The sequence below is a fragment of the Carassius gibelio genome, chromosome A24 (assembly GCF_023724105.1).
Source record: "Carassius gibelio isolate Cgi1373 ecotype wild population from Czech Republic chromosome A24, carGib1.2-hapl.c, whole genome shotgun sequence".
Classification (NCBI taxonomy): domain Eukaryota; kingdom Metazoa; phylum Chordata; class Actinopteri; order Cypriniformes; family Cyprinidae; genus Carassius; species Carassius gibelio.
Genome location: NC_068394.1, coordinates 12214910 through 12237715, shown reverse-complemented (window position 1 = coordinate 12237715; position 22806 = coordinate 12214910). Strand labels below are relative to the sequence as shown.

General features: G+C 36.5%; 1 protein-coding gene across 9 annotated transcripts in view; it reads left to right on the top strand.

The window, feature by feature from the left end:
• The window catches only part of LOC127945905 (nuclear receptor coactivator 2), a 100869-nt gene that overhangs the window by 6000 nt on the left and 72063 nt on the right, over nt 1-22806 (top strand). For all 9 annotated transcript variants that reach the window (XM_052542024.1, XM_052542025.1, XM_052542030.1 and 6 more), the window contains exon 2: nt 16352-16438. The gene's annotated coding sequence lies outside the window, so the exon portion shown is untranslated. The remainder of the gene's footprint in view (nt 1-16351; nt 16439-22806) is intronic.

Below are 22806 nucleotides of genomic sequence, written 5' to 3'. Positions count from 1 at the left end.
ACTCCCCACTTCTGCCTAATGAGCCTGCTGTGTGCGTCCATGATGGCTCTCAGACTGTTCAAAATGTGCCGTCTTTCTCTTGCACATCGGTTTAGTCTAGATAGCTCAGTGTACTTCAGAATGTTGTCCATCCAAATAATGAAAATGTTTTGATAACAAAATAAACACACAACAAACTTGACAGCGTTGAGAAAGCAGCAGTTAAGCAAGCATCTGATCATAGCGAAGTGTATGTTTGCAGCAGCTCTGCAATTCTAGTCATGCCACATTTACTCATGTGGCACTTTAGCAACTTTATCATATTAAACATGAAAAATAGTGTCAGCGTCGCTTTCAGTTAGAATTACAACTTTGTTTTTTTTTTTTACTATAAAACAGCTCTTCCGTGTGTTTCATGTTTTTACCCGCGTTTGAGTTTTTATGTATTAAATAAGCCAAATATGTGTGGTGTATGAGCTGTAGGAATGGATTTAGAAGCACTTTGCTTGACCTCAGCTGCAATTACATTTCCTTTTTAATTGAAGAAAGGTTTTAAGGAAAGCAGAAGGACTGATACTGATCCGGGCATTGAATACGTCACTCTGCACTTACAAGCGAGACTCTTTCTCCACTCAAATACGTATTGATTTGACTTTGGCTGGTGACATTATGTTATTGCCACAGATATTTACTGTGAAGGTGGCCTTGCACAAACTGGCCTACTGCTAAGATGATTGAGGTCATGTAAGCCCCACAAAGTGCAAATGCACCGAAGCTGAAGGAATATTCCTGGTTGAGTTAAGCTCAAACGACAGCATTCGTGGCATAACACAAAGTTAGCGCAAAAAATTTACTCGCCCCTGTTTTTATTTAAAAAAAATGAAGATGGTGAGGCACTTACAGTGGAAGTTTGTAGGGCTAAATTTTGGAAGATGTAAAAGGAGAAATGTGAAGCCTTTAAATTTCATAAAAGCATGTACAATAATTATTTTGTTGAAACTGACATATAGTTTGAGCTGTAAATCTGTTTAAATAATTTTTATGGTCGTTTTAGGGTTTGTGGATTTGCTCTGCCTTGGTATAATTGTATATAACTTTACAGTCAAAGTTAGTAAGCAGGTTTTTTTCACACTAAAATCATGTTAACGTACATATTGTTACAAATTATTTTACAATCCATTCACTTCCTTTGTAAGTGCCTCACTTAACATGCACACATTTTTGTCAGTTGAAATGAATCCAGTCGTATTTCAGATTCTGAAAGTGGTGTTTATTTGAACCCCAAATGTTGAAATTCAATATCCATATTCCTTTACATAAGCATGTATTCATCCGTTCACGTTGAAATTTCTTCAGATTGAGCTCATTCGAGGTGTTTTCATGAAGGCTTTTTTTCAATCTGATTGATCCATCAATTAATCTGATTATTAACAGATTTTTGGGGGTGCATGTGAACACAGCTACTGTAACAAAGTTTTTATTTATATATATTTTTTTTTTATGATAAGGAGGCACAAGGGAAGGGGAGTTCTTTAGAAATTGAGCACAAAGATACTAGAAAGTTGAGCACAAAGATTCTAGACTTAATTCACCAGTTGCTCCAGTTGTTCACCAGTGAATTTTTTATTTCAGAAGGAAGGGTATAAATCTATCATGTGAAGGCTACCAACAAGTAGTTCACCCACTTTGAATCACTATATAGATGCTCAGCTTGGTATCACTGAGATGGAATGCAGCTGGGTTTTCCATATTATCACCCGGTCTGACTGGTTAAGCACTGCTTGGTGTTCTTAACCCAATTAATGAACCTGATAAATGAAAGTTAGCAGAATGATCAGCGCCTTCTTACCAACACCCTCAGTGAAGTGGATCTCAAGGCCCCCGTGTCGCTAGAAGATATCAAACTGCAGCTATGTGGAGAGGATGTTGTTCTTTTCACCTCTGTCTGGAGGTCTCTGCACGCTGGAGCCCAGCGTGTGCCTGGCAGCAGACCCAGAGTAATCCTTGGCATCAAGTGTGGCCTGGCACCAGTTCAGAAAGCCAGAGTGGTGGGGTGGGGGGGCCCTACTTTAAGAAATGCCAAGTCGAAGGAAGGAAACAATGATCACAGAGCAGGTTAACCCAGGGTGGCCACAAGTTGAGCTTGAGGTTAACGTTGCCAAGAGACATTGTGCAGCTTCACTTTCGCTTCATTAAAGAGATGTATGCGAGGCTTGCCTGTCCGCATTGTAATGTCGGGTCAAGCAGTGGCCAACTGCACATTAGTGTACTGTGTATAAAGACCACAGAGACCCCCGCACAGATTTTAAACGCTTCAAGATTGCATCCTGTTCTTCGTCAGAGACCTTAGACTGAACTTGACCACATTGAGATTCCAGTGCTCATTCGTATCTGGTTTTGTATCGTTTAAAAAAAAAAAAATAAGAAGAAGAATAAATAAAAGAAACATCATGATGGTAGGGTTCTATAAACTTATAAAATGTCTGTCTTCTGTTTTGCATAACATAATATTCAAACCAAGCAGCAGAAGCAAAAATATTAATATATTTAAACTTATATTAATATATTTAAACTTTTGTTCTTCTGCTGACCAAGTCTGTATTTATTTTATCATAAATACAATAAAAACAGTAATATTGTTAAATATTATAATTTTGAAATATAATTTATACCTGTGATGAAAAGAGAGAAAAAAATTGGATGGATGGAATCTTTTGTAACTTTATAAATGTCTTTATAAATTGATCAATTTAATGCATCCTTGCTGATTAAAAGTGAAAAATGTACTTACCCCAAACTTTTTAATGGTAGTGTATGTATTAGTATTTCATGGAAACATGTTTAAATGTTGAATTAGTTTCTAAACTCCTAGTTTCCAAAGTAATGAAGGCCCTCACAATTTTGATGAATTTGTTTACACCTGTTGCAATGGAACAACTTTATACATGCATCTTTTTTTTCCGTACATTTATTAATCTTTCACTCATTTTATTTGGCTCTAAAGCCTTTCCATTGCATAGTTACTGCTTTGGCAGATTCAGTGAGTTCATTGAGGAAAGGATTTGCTAGACTGATTCAAAGATTTTAATTTATTTATTTGACAATTGAGCAAATGAACTGCTTCAAAAGAGTCATTAGTACGTGAATCAGAATATGATCTGACTTCTAGTCATGACAATGATCTTATTTTCTGTTAACAGTCAGCTTGCAAACATAGAATTACTTTGCAACCAGATTTAATTTCTCATCCCTATTGTTTGTTCTACAGTTCTTCATGATGATTATTAATTATTAAGCACTGATATGCTTCAGTCAGCTTCATCTAAACATCTCCAAATTGAAAGGAGATAAAGACTGATTTTGTTTATCTATTCTGCATCTGCGTGAATCTGACTCTGCTTGAACAGTTTGGATTATTTAGCATTCTTCAAAGACCTGCCATTGAGTGACGACTCTAATGTAGTCATCATCTGCTGACAGATACCTCAATAAACGCTTGCTGTAGTTTCGGTTCCAGCTCTGAACCACAGATGATGAAAGAAGCGTAGTTCTCTCATATACAAATGCCCTCAGGTTGCGTTTTTCTTTGTTTAAAAAGAAGGTTCCAGTAGATCCTCCAGATGGCATAGGCCTCTTTCTCCCGCAGAGCCTTTCCTGCTTTAAAATCGACTGGGCCTACTATCTATCGGCCAGCTCCAAAAACTGGGCCACAGATCTAATTGCTCTTTCATGCAGTACGAATTCAGGGGGGAAAAGACTTCTGCGGATGCTTGCGTACAGCATGCAGGAATGCACATGGTGGCAAAGATACAGCTTCAGCTTGCAAAACAAAAATGCAACACTAGCAGAAGAAGTCATCTTTACAAAAAAAACAGACAAAATGCATCGCTTGCTAAAGGCCTGACTCGGCTGTCCGCACGGCCCGGAAAGTGCAAGCCAGTGTCCATGCATTGCTTGCAAAAGGCAAGTCATCGACAGCAAAATGATTCGGGACAAAAACTGTGTTTGCATTACAGTTAAAGGGGTCATTGATGCTTTTTTAAAGATCACTATTTTGTGTATTTGGTGTAACAAAATATGTTGACATGCTTCAATGTTCAAAAAAACACATTAATTTTCAAATACCGTACATTATTGTAGGTCCTCTATACCCCGTCTCTCTCAAACGTGTCGTTTTCTACAAAGTCCCTCCTTCTGACAAGAGCAGTCTGCTCTGATTGGCCAGCTGACCCAGTGCATTGTGATTGGCCGAACACCGCAAGCACTCATCGGAAATGTAATGCCCCTTTCCATAATCACAAGCTTCATCTTTCTAAATAAAAGTAAAGATGGTATAATGTCCTTAGTTTTACATTCAATTGAAGCCCGAAAGGGGAACTGAGTCGCATGACAGACATCGTGATGAAGCTCGTCTGACATTCTTAAAGGGGGGGGTGGAATGCTCGTTTTCACTCAATATCCTGTTAATCTTGAGTACCTATAGAGTAGTACTGCATCCTTCATAACTCCAAAAAGTCTTTAGTTTTGTTATATTCATAAGAGAAAGATAGTACCGATTTTTCCCGGAAAAACACGACCGGCTGGAGGCGTGGGCGGAGCTAAAGAATCACGAGCGCCAGTAGGCTTTTGCGTTGAGAGCGTTTGGAAGCTGTGACATTACCTTGAGGAAAAACACATCCAAAACAAACCATGGCTAACAGTCAGATTCAGCGTATATTTATGATCCAGAATCCGATCCAACTCTTTAGAATCCAACTCTTTAACAGTGTAAAAAACTCAGTATGCATGAAATAGCATTTCACCCCCCCTTTAAAGTAGCTAAACCTTTACGTGAACATTTGGGCGCCAGTACGCAAATATTTCCACATAGTGACGTAGACATGTGGAGCCATGTTTGAATGAGCCGTCTTAGGGGGGCGTGGCAGAGTCTTAACTTTGATAAAGAATATCTCTTTGGATTTGAGACTTTAGTCTTTGCAACTTTACAGATAAACCAAGAGCTTGTAACACTCAAAAGAGAAAGGAAAAACTGAAATCGCATCAAATGGCCCCTTTAAGAGTTGATATCCTATTCTGTAGAATTAAGTTGTGCTCATTCATTTTCTTCTCCTTGATCGGTCCTCTAATGCATCGCCGGTGGCAGTAAACGACAGTATGGTTTTATGTTTAAACCAATACCTGGTGCTCTTATTAGTAAACGACCTTAACTGAAACAATTACTGCTTCTAATTAGCGTATCAGAAGTTATTCATAACTCTCTCTCTGGCGTTAGACAGAAGACTTGGCAGCTGCTGTCACTGGAGTTTGCTAAGCAGCTTGATTAATTCGCCATCCAGCTTGTCTGTCGTCAAAATACGTTGAATTGGCTGTCATCTGTCTGCTACAAAACAGACTTGCCTTGATGCTATTTTCGTATGCATACGCACAAAGAGTAAAGAAAGTCCTTAATCTGATTGAGCACTGGCTCTCTTGAAGGAAATTTGTGTAGAGTATTCACGAAAGTAATGTCCTGATGTAGGTGAGTTTACATTACGTTGGCTGCTTTTAGCTTTGGGCCGTCTGTATACAGAAGAAGTTAATTTACTCCTGCACTAAAGATAACTACTGGTCATAGGTTAAAGAAAGAGACTGTAAGCAGCCCTTAAAACCTCTATAATTAGTCTGAGTCGATCTGTTACAGATATCTGTGGCTTTGGCACCTGGAATTGTGGGTTGTCAAAGCAATTTCTCTCATGTTACACCTGAGGAGACAATTACTCACACACCCACGTACCATGGGGGCAGTGGAGGGAATGATTATCTTTGCATCTTAAATCGTTAACAATTTGTATATGCTGAACATATTTTAGGGTGTTAATTGCTACTCGCAACACATTTTACTTTAGGGATGCACAGTACTAGTTCTGGTAATTATTTTAATGCACGCTCTGGAAAAGTCCATAAATTATGTTAATATGAAGAAATTGTCCATATTAATGTAATTTCATAAACAGATCTGTATTTTTAATTATGCATTGCATTGTTTCCTGTTTTAGGGTTAAAGGAAATATTCATAGACTTAATGGAAAGTGTCCTAACAGAATTTTTTTCAGTTTTTCCACAGAGTTATTCTGACAGTGTTATTCATATAGATATTAAAATGCCATATCATATTTATTTAATCAACTATATGAATTATTAAAGCAAAATAATAAAAATAAATAGTCATTGTAATTGCATCACCACATTGTAATACAATGTATTATAAAATGGATATTCATTTCCTTTGCCTTCATCTAATGCTCACTTATAATCTTTAAAATACTAATAATTTAAAAGACTAATAAATTATATTTTTACTAAATCTCATAATGAAAATAAATCATTCCATTAACGGTGTTATTTAATTATTAGCATGTTAAAAATTTACGTTTTAGATTAAGCAAAATGTATCTAAATGTAAAAAAAAGTAGAAATGTTGGGGAAATGCTATTGTGCAATTAAATATCTAATACAATTAGACATTCATAAGATTATGCTGTAATGCATTAACTCCAACAATGCATGCTCGGTCTTTAAAGCCCAGTACATTACTCAGTTTATTTTTATTTCTAAAGTCATCGTACAGAAAATGGCCTGGAGTTGTAATCATGACATTATGGTTTATTTTGAAAGCCTTAAGCTTGAGTGGCCTAAACACTAATTTTGGATAACCATGGTATTTGATAACCGGAAGCCGTAATGCAATTTTACAGTCTTGATGTTGACTGGCAGATCAACGTCTGCTGAGTGCTGTGTTTTGGCCTTTTAGTTTTCCCCTGTCTTGTCCAATTACGTGTCCTTCTGGAAAATCAGCAGTATTCCTGATCCGGTAATGCAGGACTTCTAGTTCAAGGTTTTGCCTTTTTGCAACTTAGAATGTTTTCTTTAATTGTGCAGAAAAGGGCCATCTATTCATTCCAAGTCAGAGCATCAGGTCCTTGGCCTTTTCCAAGGGGTCAAGTTTTGGCTGGTTAGCATGATCCTACTTATCCCCTGCTGATAGATTCCATAACGACAATCTCTTCTTTGACAATCTCTTCTATACTCTCTTATTCTTTGTTTTTTTAATCTTACCCCAAACTTTTGAACATTTAATAATGTTTAGATATTTTTCATATCAGCGTGTTAGAATGATTTCTGAAGGATTATGGAGATTGAAGTAATGGCTGCTAAAAATTCATGAATGAAGTATATTTAAATAGAAAACAATAATTTTGAATTGTAGTATCGTTTCACAGTTTTACTGTGTATTTTATCAAAATATATGCAAATAAGCAAACAAGTCAAAAACACTTTTTACTAATTCCCTAATTTCACTAATTTATTCTAGAATAGCATGAGTGGTTAGATTTTAAGCTGTAAGTTAACAAAGAACTATTTAATTACACAATCTGTATTTAAATATGTTGGTTATTGATATTACACATGGCCACAGCTTAAAGAAATTCATGACGTAGTTCAGACTAGAGTAGACTAGAAATAGTTCATTTACTATGATTTCCGCAATGCGGAAAATGTGTGCGGAATCCAGTCATAAAAACAGAATTCAAAGTTTAACGCGGAATGTCATGAACTTTGTCAAATTTAGAATGAATTAATCAAACGTAGGTCATTACACTTAAATCAAATGGCGATATGGACTAGTATCTGTAACTATTACGCCTCAAATGCTGATTTGAATATGAATCCTGCATGTTCTGAGTGACTGGGTTACTGAATGGCGCAGACGCGAGGTTTCATCAACTAACGTTACACACACTGAAGCGCGCGTGACGCTCGCGGTGATTTCAGCATCTGCCGTCTCACTAACTGAGGACATAAACACATGAACAACATCTCCAGAACTGTTCTGAGAATAACTTCATGAGCATCTGACCGTTTGATTTGAGTAAAACTAGCATCATATAACTTACACAGAACTATAAAGGTGTTCACGGTATTTAGGTATTTATTATTATGATTATGATTATAGTATGCTTCAGTACTGTTTTTTTTCAATAAAGGACTATTTTAGTTTTTGTTCAGTATCCATTTTAAAAACTTGTTTAATTAATCGGTATCGGCCAGTGTGGTCCAACCTAGCTATTGGCATCGGCAAAATCCGCTATCGGTCGACCTCTAGTTCAGAAAAATCAAGCAAATACCTTTCTTTAGTTATTATAGGTCTCGCCATCCACTTCTGAGTCACCGAAATGTTGAATAAAGCTGTTAGATTTACAGAACTCAACTAGAAAAACACAAAGCCACCTTAGTGAGTCTGGCCATTGTGGAGATGGCTCTTATCCAAAAAGGGTAAGTGTGGGCTCCCAGCTGGAGAGTAAAGAGAACGATAATCAGATGTGGAATTGGAGCTGACATCACGATCCCTAAACAGAAACCGATCATTGATGTGTGAGGCAGAGCAGGAAGAGTGTCAGGATGGATACCTCTAGAAAAACTCATTTCACACAGAGGGACTTTCATGAAAGCGATCGGCTTGATGTCTCAAAAAGTAGTATTTTAGCTTTTGTCATCTGGTTCATTAGGAGAATGTTATAATATGAATTAATTTTATTAGCGATGAATGATATATCAGTTTTATATCTGGTATTGATCGATATTACAGCTAGTTTATCTGGATATTTTATATTTTAATATCTCTGTTTGTTTAGATGACCTTTTTTACTATATAACTTATTTAAAATTCATCTTTGAACCAGTTAATATACAATCCTTTTTACCCTGTTCTGTGCTTTACCAATCAATACAAATACATATACAAATATATTTTTTACATACCTAACTCATTTAGCAACATTTAAAACCATTTTTAGTGCTTAGTTTTTTTGTTTTTTTAGACATGATTATGCAAATATATGCATTTAATATTCGTTATAATAAATTTCATACGATGCAAAGAGATTTCTGTTCAGTTTTCTATGCTCAACTCATTTTAAGTCCTCCAGAAAATCACTGAGATGTGGCCAACGGTGCTTTGGTTTGTGACTGTACCTAAGCAACTGAGTGGAGAATGCTGCCTCGTGGGATGTCTGCTAATGTTGGGTTCTCCACACTGAAAATGAAAATAATTATTTGATGGATGGATTTTCATAGTGTTTCATCACAGCTGCTTTAGTGAAAGTAGCTTAATTGTCTGATTTGATGTATTTTTTGGATACGCCTTTTAGACCCAAAGTAGTTTTTCTGGTTTCTCATATGCAAGAAATGACTCTCTCTTTACTGCTCACGAGGTTCGTCATGGGTTCAAGTGTGAATGTGGTTACAAGCTACCTCATTCAATGCACAGAAAAGGGAATGCACACGATTGCAAATATATTACTGAAATGAGCTGTTGGAAGAGCTTCAGTTTTGTTTTAGGGTGAGGTGATCACCTCCGCGAAATCAACATGATGTGGAATTTACAGCTTAATACTGATATAACTTCGGAACATTAACACCCAGACTGGTGGTACTGAGCAGCATGTTTACTGCTGGATTCATGGCTTTGGCTCAGCAGATAAGACTCATTTCATATGCCTTTTAAGATAAGGAACATATGTCTACAGAGCAAGAAAATTTAGAGGAGAAAGTTTATCAGCATTGTTTAGTAGCACAACATTATGGCAAGCATTGCTTTTACTATCGCTCATACTTGGGGCTAGGGACTCTAGCATGTGGCATTGCATGTTTGTGCAAATCCAATTTTCTTCAGAAAATGTAAAAGTCTGGTTAAGTGTATATAATTCCATTAGCTCCAGTGGCCTGTACAGTGTGGTGATGTTATTTACTTAGTTGGGGCTTTAAATCTTTGTCTGACTAATACAATCAAGAAGTTGATGGATTGCCAGTGAAAATGTTGACATGGAAGGTTAAATTTGTATTTGGCCTCCTCGTCTGGCCCATTGTGGTCAGTTTTGAGTGAGTAAAAGAATCTGCACGGCCTATCTAATCTTTAGCCCTTGAGTGGTGCGATTAGCTGGCTGCTTTCCCCTGACATAAGCCTTTAGTGACATCCCCACTGAGATGACTTGCACCTGCTTCAGGCCAGGAGGAAACGAGAGGATCATGAGGGAGAGAGCAGGATCACTTACCCTCAAACACAGGGTTTAGACGATCCCCGCTCACATCTAGTCAAAGAGAAGCGAAGTAAACTTGACTGGACACGTGAGACTTCTCAAAAGTTTCAGGAGCTGGATGGTTTTAGAATAAAATCTGAACTTCTGGAATCCTTTTTGAGTGGTGTTATTTTGTGAATAGTGTTCATTTTTCGTTTTATTTCTTTCTTGAGGTCCACATGCTTTTAAATTTTTGTACCATAATGGTTTCCCCTTTCTCTTTGACTCTTAGAATTAAATAGGCAATTTTTATTGATTGATTGATTTCTAGTTTTCACCTTTTTTTTATGTAAATAAGTTTGCTATTGGGTTCAGTGTAGTGTGAACTGTCCCGTTCTTCAATAACAGTCCCATTGCAAAGCCTGCATTAATTTGTGACGGAAGTTTGCTAATGGAATAAATGTAAATATAATTGCACAAAAATTAGAGTGGCACATTCCAGTAGTTAAGATCTGAAACAACTTCTGAAATAATCTTGAACCTTGTTTAAAAGAAACTTATTTAAGTTTTATTTTTATGTTATTATAATTTTTAATAATATTTTGAATCTGCTTTTTATGCTTTTATGTTGACTTGTAATATTTACAAATATTTGTATTTCTTTAATTTATATATGAAGAGTTCAGATGAAAAAAGCCTCTAAATGCCATCTGAAATTTCCATCTAAAAATAGGATTTTTATCAAATTTCTATATTTATGTTCAGTTATTTCACTTTAATAGCCTGGAAAAGGATCTGCATATTGCCATTAGAGTAAAATTTCTCAACCTAAGAATAGGAGCTGGTTAAAAATCGTAATTTTAGATGAAAATTTCAGATGGCACTTTTTTTTGCATCTGAACTCTTCATATATATTACAAAATTTTTATATATATATATATATATATATATATATATATATATATATATATATATATATATATATATATATATATATATATATATATATATATATATAATTTTTTTGTTGTTGTAATTTTAGTATTTCAACAAACTTATTTTAGTTCATTTTTAATTAACAACAGCATTGAAATTTGGTCAACTTCTGGACTAGGTAGGAAGTTTTGAATCCCAAAATCGCCATATGTTCTCTTGTAGTACAGTCTACATCTCAAAAGATCCTCTGGTCTAATGGGAAATGTGTTTCTGACGTGACATTACGAAGGATAATAAGTGTTCAGTTAATCATTTCTACGCTGTTGTAGTATTTGGCATCACAGTGGCCAGTGGTTGAGAAGATGGGGAATATGGTCTGTGGCGGTGCACACACAACTGTAACACTGACATGAACTTTTGACCCAGACTGCAGATGGAGAGAGATTGAGGCTCGCAGATCTTCCTGGCCCTTTGGTGTGGAGTGTTTATTGAATAGTAAGGAGCAGCTGTTATGGAGCCTGATTTGAAATGTATCTGCAGTCCTGACTTTTTGTTTGGTTTCCGTTCTACGGCCACAAAAGCTTGTGACTTCATGGTGTTTGAAAGACATTTCCACAAAAACAAAAAGGCTTTTTTGGTGTTTTATCTGACAGCTGAATCAGCCGGTTGACTGATTTAACATGGTTGAGGCACCCCATAACTACAGTGACCAATCGGGTTAAGATCTGCTGTGGGCGAGAACAAACATGTGACACAAGAAATTGAGGGAAATTCCTTTGGCCTCAGAAAATACTTTTTTTTTTTTTCTTTCTTTTTTTTACTTCCTCCTGACCAGTGAGATAAATGAAGTATTTCAGAATGCATCTGATGTGTCTCTCTCTATTTAATTATGATTAATAGTGTTTATAATAATAATAATAATAATAATAATAATAATGTTTTGGATATGCTAGATACATTTTAATGTACTTTTTTCACACAGGCCACATGATTTCTCTGTTTCCCCTTTAGATTGCTAAAGCCATTCACACCCTTGTGTAACTTATGTATAGAATATTTATTATTATTATTATTTATAGAAGTGCCTGCCCATTCTTATTATTTAATGTACCCATCAGAATCCCTGCGCTTGTTCTTTTGTTCTCCATTTGTGTTGTTGTCATTGTGCGCATGGTGTTGTAGCAGGGCGGCTGCTGTGAAACTACGTGTAGCAATATCTGGTCAGCACATGACATCATGTGACAGCGCTGCGGATGGCCCTCCCCTTTAGGTATTTGTTCACAAGCTCCCAAGAGAGCTTCTGCCTAAGTCAACAACCCCTTTAAAGGCATTTGCTCACAATGGGAGAATTCCGGCTGTTTCTACATGCGCTTTCAACTTAGTTGAATGATACTTACTGTGGCAAGTAATTTTTTTTCTTTTTCTTCTCCGAGGCTAATTCTGGGATCGGGGAGATGATTTAAACCCTTTTTTCCACTAATTACTTGCTGAACATAATTAAAAAGGCGTACTTCATGTTACTATCTAATAAGCTTGAAACGATTCCCTTGTGGAACCAGAGGCCCTGAAGACGTGTGTAACACTATTAAATCTTTACCAACCTGATGATGATTGTCTTTTTTTTTTCTCTTCCTGTTATTTTTTTTTGTCCTCCAATTTTTTACCCTATTAATGGCGTTGAGCTCGTTTTCCGTCCCTTAATAGTCTTCATAAAAGTTTGTGATGATTGCTTCAAACCATTTTGGGGATGCTGGCACCCTTTAAGTCTCTAAAGCCCCTTTCACACTGCACGTTGGACACGGAAAATTGCTGGAACATTTCCGGGGCGCCTTCTGTGGGGCGGGATTGATTTCAGGATTGATCCTGGGTCGGGGACCTAGTAACGTTGCCGGGTTCAGTCCCGGAACAAGTGATGTGTGAACTAAAGCCAGAACTAATGCCATAAAGGGTGTGTGGTAGTGATGACGCATGTTATCGTGTGACTCTTTTACTGATGTTTTGAAGGCAGATCAAGGTTCGCGATGAAAAAAAAATATGTGCAAACTTTAAGGGGCCGTTCACATATCGCATCTTTTGCGCGTTCAAATTTGTTATTTCCAATGTAGGCGCGCGGTATGCACGCTCATAATGGAAGCGACGCGGTCGTTTTTTCCAGGCGAGTCCGCACCGCATCGAGTTAAAATCATTTAAACTTTTCAGAGAGCCGCAAGCGCACCGCGGGTCATGTGACAAGAACTAACCAATCAGCTTCATCCTTTCCCTTAACAACGTTGAAAGCTCAGCTAAGATATGGATTGCCATTTTGAAATAAATTTAGTAGCAGAGCTACTATTTTTAGAGCTGAAAATCAATTTATCCTTTGCTGAAATTTCTGCGTTTTCATGGAGAGAACACGTCATGGTTGCTTAGCAAAGGCAGACGCCTCAGGGGCGCACCTGCCCGAGCGCTTTGGAAAGAAGGAGAAAACGTCGCACCTAGCGTTTTCCACGCGTTTTTAGGTGCGATATGTGAACGGCCCCTAATGAAGCAGAGATCAGTTAGTTCCTCACTTTCCGCACTGATGCTGAGATCATTTGCAAGCTTAAGTGAAAGTTAACGTGCCTAGCGTTTTCGACTCGTAAATTACACGTAACATCCTGATGTCATGTGTCTTCAAGGGACCTTTACGGGTTGTGTGTGAACGCACCCACATATTCCGGGTAATCCCTGGCAGTGTGAAAGGGGCAAAATCTAGCAACCTGGAAACAATTCCCGGGACGTATTACCCGTGTATTTTCCTGAATCGCAGTGTGAAAGGTGCTTAAAAGTGTTGATAATTAGAAAAATGTAGCCTGAGCAGCAAATCAACATATTATATAGATTTTTTTTTTTTTTTATGTGACACTGAAGACTGGAGAAATGATGCTAGAAATTAAGCGGTGCCACTTTATATTAGGTGGCCTTAACTACTATGTACTTACATAAAAAAATAAGTACAATGTACTTATTGTGTTCATATTGTATTGTAAAACACTTTTGCTGCTATTGAGGTGGGATAGGGGTAAGGTTAGGGAGATGGTTGGAGGTATGGGTAAGTTTAAGGGTGGGTTAAGGTGTAAAGTATGGGTCAACAGTGTAATTATAAATGTAATTACAGAAATTAATTACAGATGTAATTACATGTAGTTTTTTTATAAGTACAATGTAAAAACATGTATGTACACAATACGTACATTGTACTAAATTATTAATTAAAATGTAAGTACATAGTAGTTAAGGCCACTTAATATAAAGTGGGTCCAATTAAGCTTTGGCGTAATAAATTGTATTATATATTTAAATCGAAAACATTTTAAATTGTAATAATATTTCATAGTATTACCATACTTACTGTGTTTTTGAACAAAAACATGTAGCCTTGGTAAGGATAAGAGACTTCTTTACAAAATATTGAAATGTACTGGCCCCAAACTTTTGATCGGTAGACTACTTTATATTTTTGCTAAATTGAATCTCCTCTGGAATGCCTAATTTTATATTCTTTTCCTCATTTTGTCTCTTGAGCTCACTTTATGTGTGCCGATTCAACTGTCCCTTATGTCTCCACTCAGTGTTCAACTTTCATGAACTTTTTAATGGACGGTCTAAGAGTCTAAAGAGTATTGTGGGATCAATTAGATCTTTCCCCTTGTCATTACTGAGAAGGCCAGGACGGAGATGGCCGATTAAAACTTATATCCAGCTCTTCATTTTTCAACAAGCTTGCAGAGATGGATCGCTCTCATATGGTAGTTCACTTAAGCTAATTGCCTGAAAAACATGAACGCTCCGTATGGTCCCATTGTTTTTCACCAAATATAACACAACTATGTATCTTTTTCATTCTAAAATTCATCAGAAGACTGTTCAGTTGAAAGGTGCACATATGGCAAAGCACTATCAAAAACTTGTAAACATTATCTTATTTTGGAGGTGAACTATTCACTTGCATTGCTATCTATTACCTGGTCTTATTTCTTTTTGGAAAATTTAGAAGCAAAGGCTTATAATATATGGGATTATAAGGATATAAGCCATGAATGCCACCCAATCGTTGACCTCTGTGGGTCTTCTCAGTAACACCCAAGCGCAGTTGGTCCTCTCGTGTCGTTATTAAGAATAGCCACACTCTAACTGACAGGTCTGGGAATACTCCGCTGTATCTTTGATTGGTTGATAGCGGACAGCTCAAGTGCTGTGCTCACAGCTGACAGAGCTCGGCTCTCACGAGACAGACAGGAAGTGATGTCATAGAATCTACCGTCATACAAACCTTAATGTTTACTTCAAGGTCAGTTGACGGTGTGGCCTCAACTTAAAGGTTATTTGCTCAGAACTCTCTAAAAACGTAAGTGAGCTTATCACAAGAAACTTGGTCAAGAATATGTCTAGGTCATATTTCAACCTAAAATTAAAAGCCAAAGATAAATAAATAAATGCATTCTGATAATAGAATAACAAATTTTATATATAACCAATTGTGTGTGTGTGTGTGTGTGTGTGTGAATATATATATATATATATGTATGTGTATATATGTATTTTTTTTTATCCTATTAGAGCCTCTTTTCTCAATATTTTGACTCTAATACAGTAAAAATACTTGTGAACAAGAATAAGAAAACTATGAAAAATTACAAGAAATATTAATATTCCCAAAAAGGCCTTCAGAAATCATTCTTATATGCAGATTTATTATCATTGCTGGAAACTCTTGTGCTGATTCATATTTTTTTGGAGCCCGTGATACCTTTTTTTCAGGATTCTTTAAATTCTTTCTTTTTAAGAATTTAAAACTTTTATTCAGCAAGGATGCGTAAAGTGTTAAGAAGTGATAGCGAACATTTATATTGTTAGAAATATTTATATTTTGTATAAATGCTGTTCTTTTAACTTTTTGTTCTTCAAAAAACCCTAAAAAAAGTATTGTAGTTTCCAAACAAAATATTTGCCAGCAAAACTGTTGCCAGCATTTATAATTCTAACAATAAATCAGCATATTAGAATGACTTCTGAAGGATCATGTGGCAATTTATACTGGAGTAATGGCTGATGGAAATTCAGCTTTGCATCACAAAAATAAGTTATATTTTAAAGGACATTAAAACAGAAACCATTGTTTTATTTTGCAATAACATTTAGCAAGATTACTTTTTTTTTAGCATAAACTTTCAAATAAAACTTTGAAACTACATTTTTTTCTCTCTGTAATGCATGTGTGTGTGTGTGTAATTAAAAAGCATGGCTGCTGTATGGAAAAAAATAAATAAAATTGCACTTTTTGGTTTTGACTTGTACTGTATTGCATTGCTTGTGTTGAGCCTTGGCTGAGATCTTGACTGGATGGTTCTGCTCTTCCACAGACTGAGAGACGTGAATAATGCGCAAAGATTTCCACTGGTTCCACTGCTGCAGAAATGCCCTGAGGCTGAGTCTGGACTGAAGCCAAGGTGAGCTTAGCAACCTGTGATGAACACACGGTCACTTTCTCTCACACTTTCCCCTATCAGATTGTTGGTTACTTCACGACATTGAAGGTCTACTGTGTGTTTATGAAACTACATAGTGAGAAGATGAAGAAAACACTTGTGTGATTTACTGCGAAACAAATGAAAGTGTGAGTTGGTGCGGTTTGTGTGGGTGGCATGATGTCATTTCCTCCCTGTATTTGATTTGAGCAGTAAAAAGGAACCTTGTTTTTTCTCTTGTTTGCATTCTTGATCACTTCCATTTTTCATTATGTCTTTTATTCTTCTAAAACAATGGTTTCTTACTTTTAAAAGCTCAAACTCTCAGCCAAACCATCGACGTGCGTTTTAGAAAATATAGGATTTTTGTGTCAGTGAAATTAAAAAACTTTAACCTATAAACCAGTGAGATAAGCCCAAGAAATGAAATCCCCAAACAAGGGGTTTGATCATATCTGTTTTACTTTGTGAATGCTTAGTGGTAAAAAGATGAACCACATTAACAGAATTTGAAAGTATATATATATATATATATATATATATATATATATATATATATATCTCATCATCATCATCATCATCATCATATTTTTTAGATTTTCTGACGCTGGATCTGTAGTTGAAATTTCCATTTATGTATGTGTGTGTGTGTGTGTGTGTGTATATATATTAGGGATGTCCAGATCCGATGGACTTGGATATATATAATATATATTCTCATATATATTCTCATAATAATAAAAAAATAAAAAACCTCATCTTTAGTTATGTGGTTGCACAGAGTAAGACCCTTTTGAATCACATTGTTTTCAAGAGCTGGTGTGAATAAATATAGATTCAAACTCAAAGAGACAGGATAGTCTGCGCATGACCTGATATTTCATTCGGACCCATAATACAGCGAGATGAACATTACAGAGCGCTAAACTCTCCTGCAGTGTGTGTTTCATTAATACTCGAAGCTGGAGCGTGCTCTCGCACTGATAGTGATATCAGGAAATTCCTAATATGGACAAAAGCGTCCGGCTATCACTGTGGTTTTCACAGGAAAACAGAAACTTATGCAAATACGAAGACATTAATATACGATCACAACAATGAATTGTTTTTCAAGTCATCTCCAGCAGGTGATAAATAAAGTATAATGCAGTGCTAATTAACATATCATTTATTACAGTATAGAAGCTATTCTGCCTTATTATGTGATAAACAGTGTTTGTAGTATATCAACAAATCATTATTATTTGTTATTGTCCAGCATTTATAGATTTCTAAGCCAATTAAAAGCTAGAAATTAGTAGCTACCAGTCAGAAGTTTTTGAACAGTAAGCTTGTAAATGTTTTTTTTTTGTTTGAAGAAGAAGAAGAAGTCTCTTCCGTTCACCAAGCCTGCATTTATTTGATCCAAAGGACAGCAAAACAGTAACATTTTGAAATATTTTTACTAGCCTATTTAAAATAGATGTTTTATATTTGAATATATTTCAAGATGTAATTTATTGAACATCTATTTTATATATATATATATATATATATATATCTCAAATAATGTATGTAATGCATAATTTATATTTATATATTTACTAATATAATATAACAAACATATATGTGTGTGTGTGTGTGTATGTATATATGTGTGTGTATTTTTTATATAATATATAAATAAAAATGATAAATACATATGCAATATTAGATACATGTATATATTTTTTATTTTTACATATATTTTTATAATTAATAACAATTTATACATTTACTAATAATAAAATAACAAACAAATATGTTTCTATGTATTTTTATATAATATATAAATAAAAATGAGAATGCATATACATTACATTATGTATACAAAACACATGTACATATTATTTATGAATATATAAAACATATTTTAGATATTCAAATATTGAATATGAATGTATTAAAATGTCAGTTAAAATTTGAAATATGTTTTTAAAATGAATTATGTCATACACATTTAAATGTTTTTTTTATTTATATACATACTTGTTACTGGCAAGAATTCATAGATTGAGTCAGTAGTTTGCTCCAGTAAGTGGCACTCAGAATAGCAGCCGCAAGTGAGCATGTGTTTGGCTGCTTGTGGATGACACAGTCGCCACCTGCTCTGCTTGAACCATTGCTCTCTGCTGTCATGTGACTGAAGAGCAGGGTATTGTCTTGGTTTAAAAGAAGAGCGCTCGCTGTGAGCCGACCCTCAGAGAGGAGGACTTTTCAAGCATTTTCATTCGTTGTGTATGTAGCAGGGCAGGAGGGGTTGTCCTGTACAGGAAGGGCAGGGGAAGCTGGGGGTGGGGCAGCTGTAGCTGCTCAGATGGGATTTGCATTAGTAGTTTGTCAGCTGTCATTAGGAGCAGATGACAGTGAGAGGATAAGCTGTTTGCACACGGCTCTCTCTCCTCCTCCTCCTCCATGAACCGACCGTTGTACACACCTTAGAAAAACAAAAAGCAGTGATTGTTTCAAAAAGTGTTACATTTTGATGCAAGCAAGTAGGGCATGCAATTTCAGCTGATGGTTGATTGTCATTCAGTTCACTGAAATAAACAGTTTAAGTGTCTGTTTTTTTTTCTTATCACTTATATTGTGAGATTAGTATGCATACTCTTAAAGGAAGTAACTTTTTACACAATGAACTTGGAAGAATATAATACAATCATTGCTGTAAAATTAAGACTACTGTAGACGAGTAGAATAATACGATTGGATATATTAAAATAAAATATGTATTTCTTTGTCCATTCTGCTCATTGCCTTTTTTGCATGCTTTAAAAACCTGATAATGATATTATCATAACTGTCCTTTAAATGAGTGCATGATGAGTTGTCATTCTCTCATCTGGAGGTGATGAACCGCATACTCTAAATTTGTGCCATTAACTTTGTGTGAGAACATGCAACAGCCATAAATATTTTCCATTATGTCAAACCACCGCAGACTGTATGTGTTCATATAAGGGCCCCTCAGAAGTGTTTATGATGCGCACGTTTCTCATGTTGTGCTCTGAGCAGGTTTTGTGATTCACATTACAACAACAAAAAATAGAAATGTAAAAATTTGGCTGGAAATATGTCAGTGGAATTTCAAGTGCACAATCAGTGTATCCAGATGATTATGTAAGAGTCCTGAAAGATTTTTCAACTGACTTGTTTTCTCTGTGTGCGTTCCATCCCATGTGTCAGGTTATGCTGAGTGTTGCATGTGGTGTCAACTCCTCAGCGCTGTCCATATCTTGCAAAGAGATTCTATATATATATTAATGCAAGTTATCCATGTCATCCACACATCTATAACCCTTAAAGGAACCTATTCTGTATTGAGAAATAGGCCTTAAACAGTTGACTAGGCAAGTCTATTTACATCCCACAGATACATATGGAATGTATACAGTTGAATGTATAACTGTAAACTTTAGACATGTAGCCTGTAGTACATATTTGATGTGCATTCTTGCAATAATGTGCCGTGAACAAGGTGATAGAATTAGCATCAAATGTCTGTGCTATTAAACTGGACCCAGATAGCACACGTAGGTCTGCAAGATCACTTCATCTGGAAAGCATCTGCTGTGTACAAACTTCTGATAGACATCTTTCAGACATCATTTTAACGTACATTCTAAATCATAAATATCTTAAAGATATTTTATAAACGTCTATTCGATATCTGATAGGAAACGTTCTATAGATATATTGCAGAACAGCAAAAAAAAAACTTTCAAAAAATGTAAATTCCTGCAAATGTATATTCAGATGTCACATAAATGACTCGGTGATGTACGTGTGCAATGAGGAGATGTGTTGTTATTCAGATAACTAGCTGTAATCATGTTGATGAGCACTAAAGTGCTCTGCAGTAATCTTTTCAAACTGTTGCTGCATCATTACAGCAGTTGACCTGAAAAAGAAAACAAACAGTAGACCATTAATGCTAATGCTAATGCTAATGCTAAAGCCCAACTGTAGTTGACAGTGTTTTCCTATGCATATGCATTAGTAGTGATATTGGATATTTTTTTAATCAGAATTTGTCAGTTTTTTGTTTTGTTTTGTCCTACAGGAGGGATTCCTGAAACACCAAATCAAGTTTGCACTTTTGTCTGTTTGCAGAAATTTGCCTGAAATAAGGTTTGTGGTTAACACAAGCTCTAGATATTTTCACATTTATTTTATGGCATAATATTCAAGGTCTTAAAAAAGGCAGTTGCTAAAAAGTGGCTTAATGGTTGTCAGGGACAATAAATATATCATGATGCCGAACAGGACAGTCTTATGCTACTCACTTTACAGTCTTGCTGTGTTTCTACTCGCGCTCATGCAATCTACAATAACTGGAACTTTACAAATTGTAGCCCAAATTTTAAATAAGGATTTAAAGAGTTGTCAGCATTTTATTTCTGCTGACAATATTTAGGTTATAAAATTAATAGAAGTTGTGTTTATTTGTGAAGATTATCTTGATGAACATGTAAGGATATAACATAAACCTTTTGGTCAAAGAGCCTCTTTTCTGTAAAGCCAATGGAAAAATCTCTCCTTTTTTTTTTTTGTGGAATCCAGGGTAATGCTATCTTCCAGGTTGGCTAACAAAAATGTGTCATCCCTGCTCCACTCTAGCTAAACTCTTTCCTGAACTAATTTGGATTGGTTAACATTTATATTTGCAGAAACTTCTAAAAAATACAGTTAACATACATATACTAATATATAAAAAATACAGTTAAAATACAGCTTTCTGGATGTGGCAAACACATCTTGCTCAACTAATGTTCTATATTATTCAATGTAGGTTAAGTTGTTGTATTAGAAAATCAGTGTGAGGCAGCTATTTACAATACCCTTGTTCCATAAACCCTTTCTTTTATGTAGGCTGGAACACAAGTTAAGACATTTTCGACCAAACCCGGAGGTGGTATTTAAGCTCGCCGGCGATCTAATCTCCGAGCTCTGTTTGTCAGCTGCAGAATGTGGACCCTCCCACCTAGCAAGCACTAGAGACGTTTATTGATTTTTCTCACTGCATCTGTGCCTCTCGTAACCCAAAACCCATCAATACACATCAGAGATTTAACCCCCTCTCTGTTACACTTTCAGTTATGGGAATACAATTAACCCGGCGTTTCGAAATGTTCCGACAGGCTCAGCGCTAGAGCAAACAGTACACTTCTGATGGACAGATAAGGGAAATCCATTCCAGCCGCGAGCGCCCTGTGCCCGCGAACTGCTCCAGATCCACCGTTTGCCGCTTAATGTGTTTATTATACAGCGCTCTCCCTGTGGCAACTTGAAGTGGCTGTCAGTTTAAAAGATTCATGAATATGATCAGCATTGGTAAATGGACGCTGGCTTTTTGGGGCCTGCTTGATGCTGGTACTTTAAGACCATTACGTTCTCAGTAATTGTAGAGCTTATGAGTGGCAGGAACATCTCTCTTTCCCTCTCTCAGTCTAACCATCTGGGACAGTGGCTGGAGACCGGGCCTGCGGCTCTGGGGAGGAGAGAATGTCAATCTCCCCTCCTCCTCCTCTTTTGCTCTCTCTCTCTATCTCAGTCACATGCTTGTTGCAGTCCCCACCCCCCTTCTCATCCGCCGCTTGTTTTTTGCATTTCCTTGCAAGACTGTTTTCAAGTCTTTCACATATTCTCCATCAGCACTGATTGGTTTCATTTCCTTCACTTCCTGTCTGTGCTCGTTCTCACTAGCTGACGCTTCGTCTTCGGGCTCATTATCATCAGCTGAAGAGGCTGTAAACACTGAATCTCCTGCAAATCTCCCTCAGACACTCACTACTAATAAAGGCCCATCTGTTCTGCATAACCACGCTCCCCATCGGCCTTAGGGATCTCTCCACACTGTAATCAGTAATGTTGGGTAATAGCTGTGGGTTGCTCGCAACAGCTCCACACACTCTTGTGTATTTTGGCTTTGCGAACCTCGAGCCCCCCACACCCCCCCACTCAGAGATTGAACTAATTTCACCTTCGAGATGGATTTGGGCTCGGCGCCATTAGAGAGGCGTGAAGGTTGGATTCACGTGGTGAGATTTAACGTATGATTATGATGCAATTCCCCTCGGTTTGAATCATGCGCCGGTCCGTATATGAGGGTCAAGCAAGGACATTGTTCTTAACGGCAAGGCTAGTCATTATACAAAACCTTCAAAGACCCCTGGACCGATGCAGAAGTGGTGCCCTTGCTATGTCCGGGAGCCCTACAAGCACAGGGTGTGTCGCCAGTCTTGATCCCTCTGAGCTTTTCAAGCCACAAGATTACAGGGATGGCACATGAAGCTTTGGTGCAAGCTGCCTCTTTGTCTACTCCAGGAGAA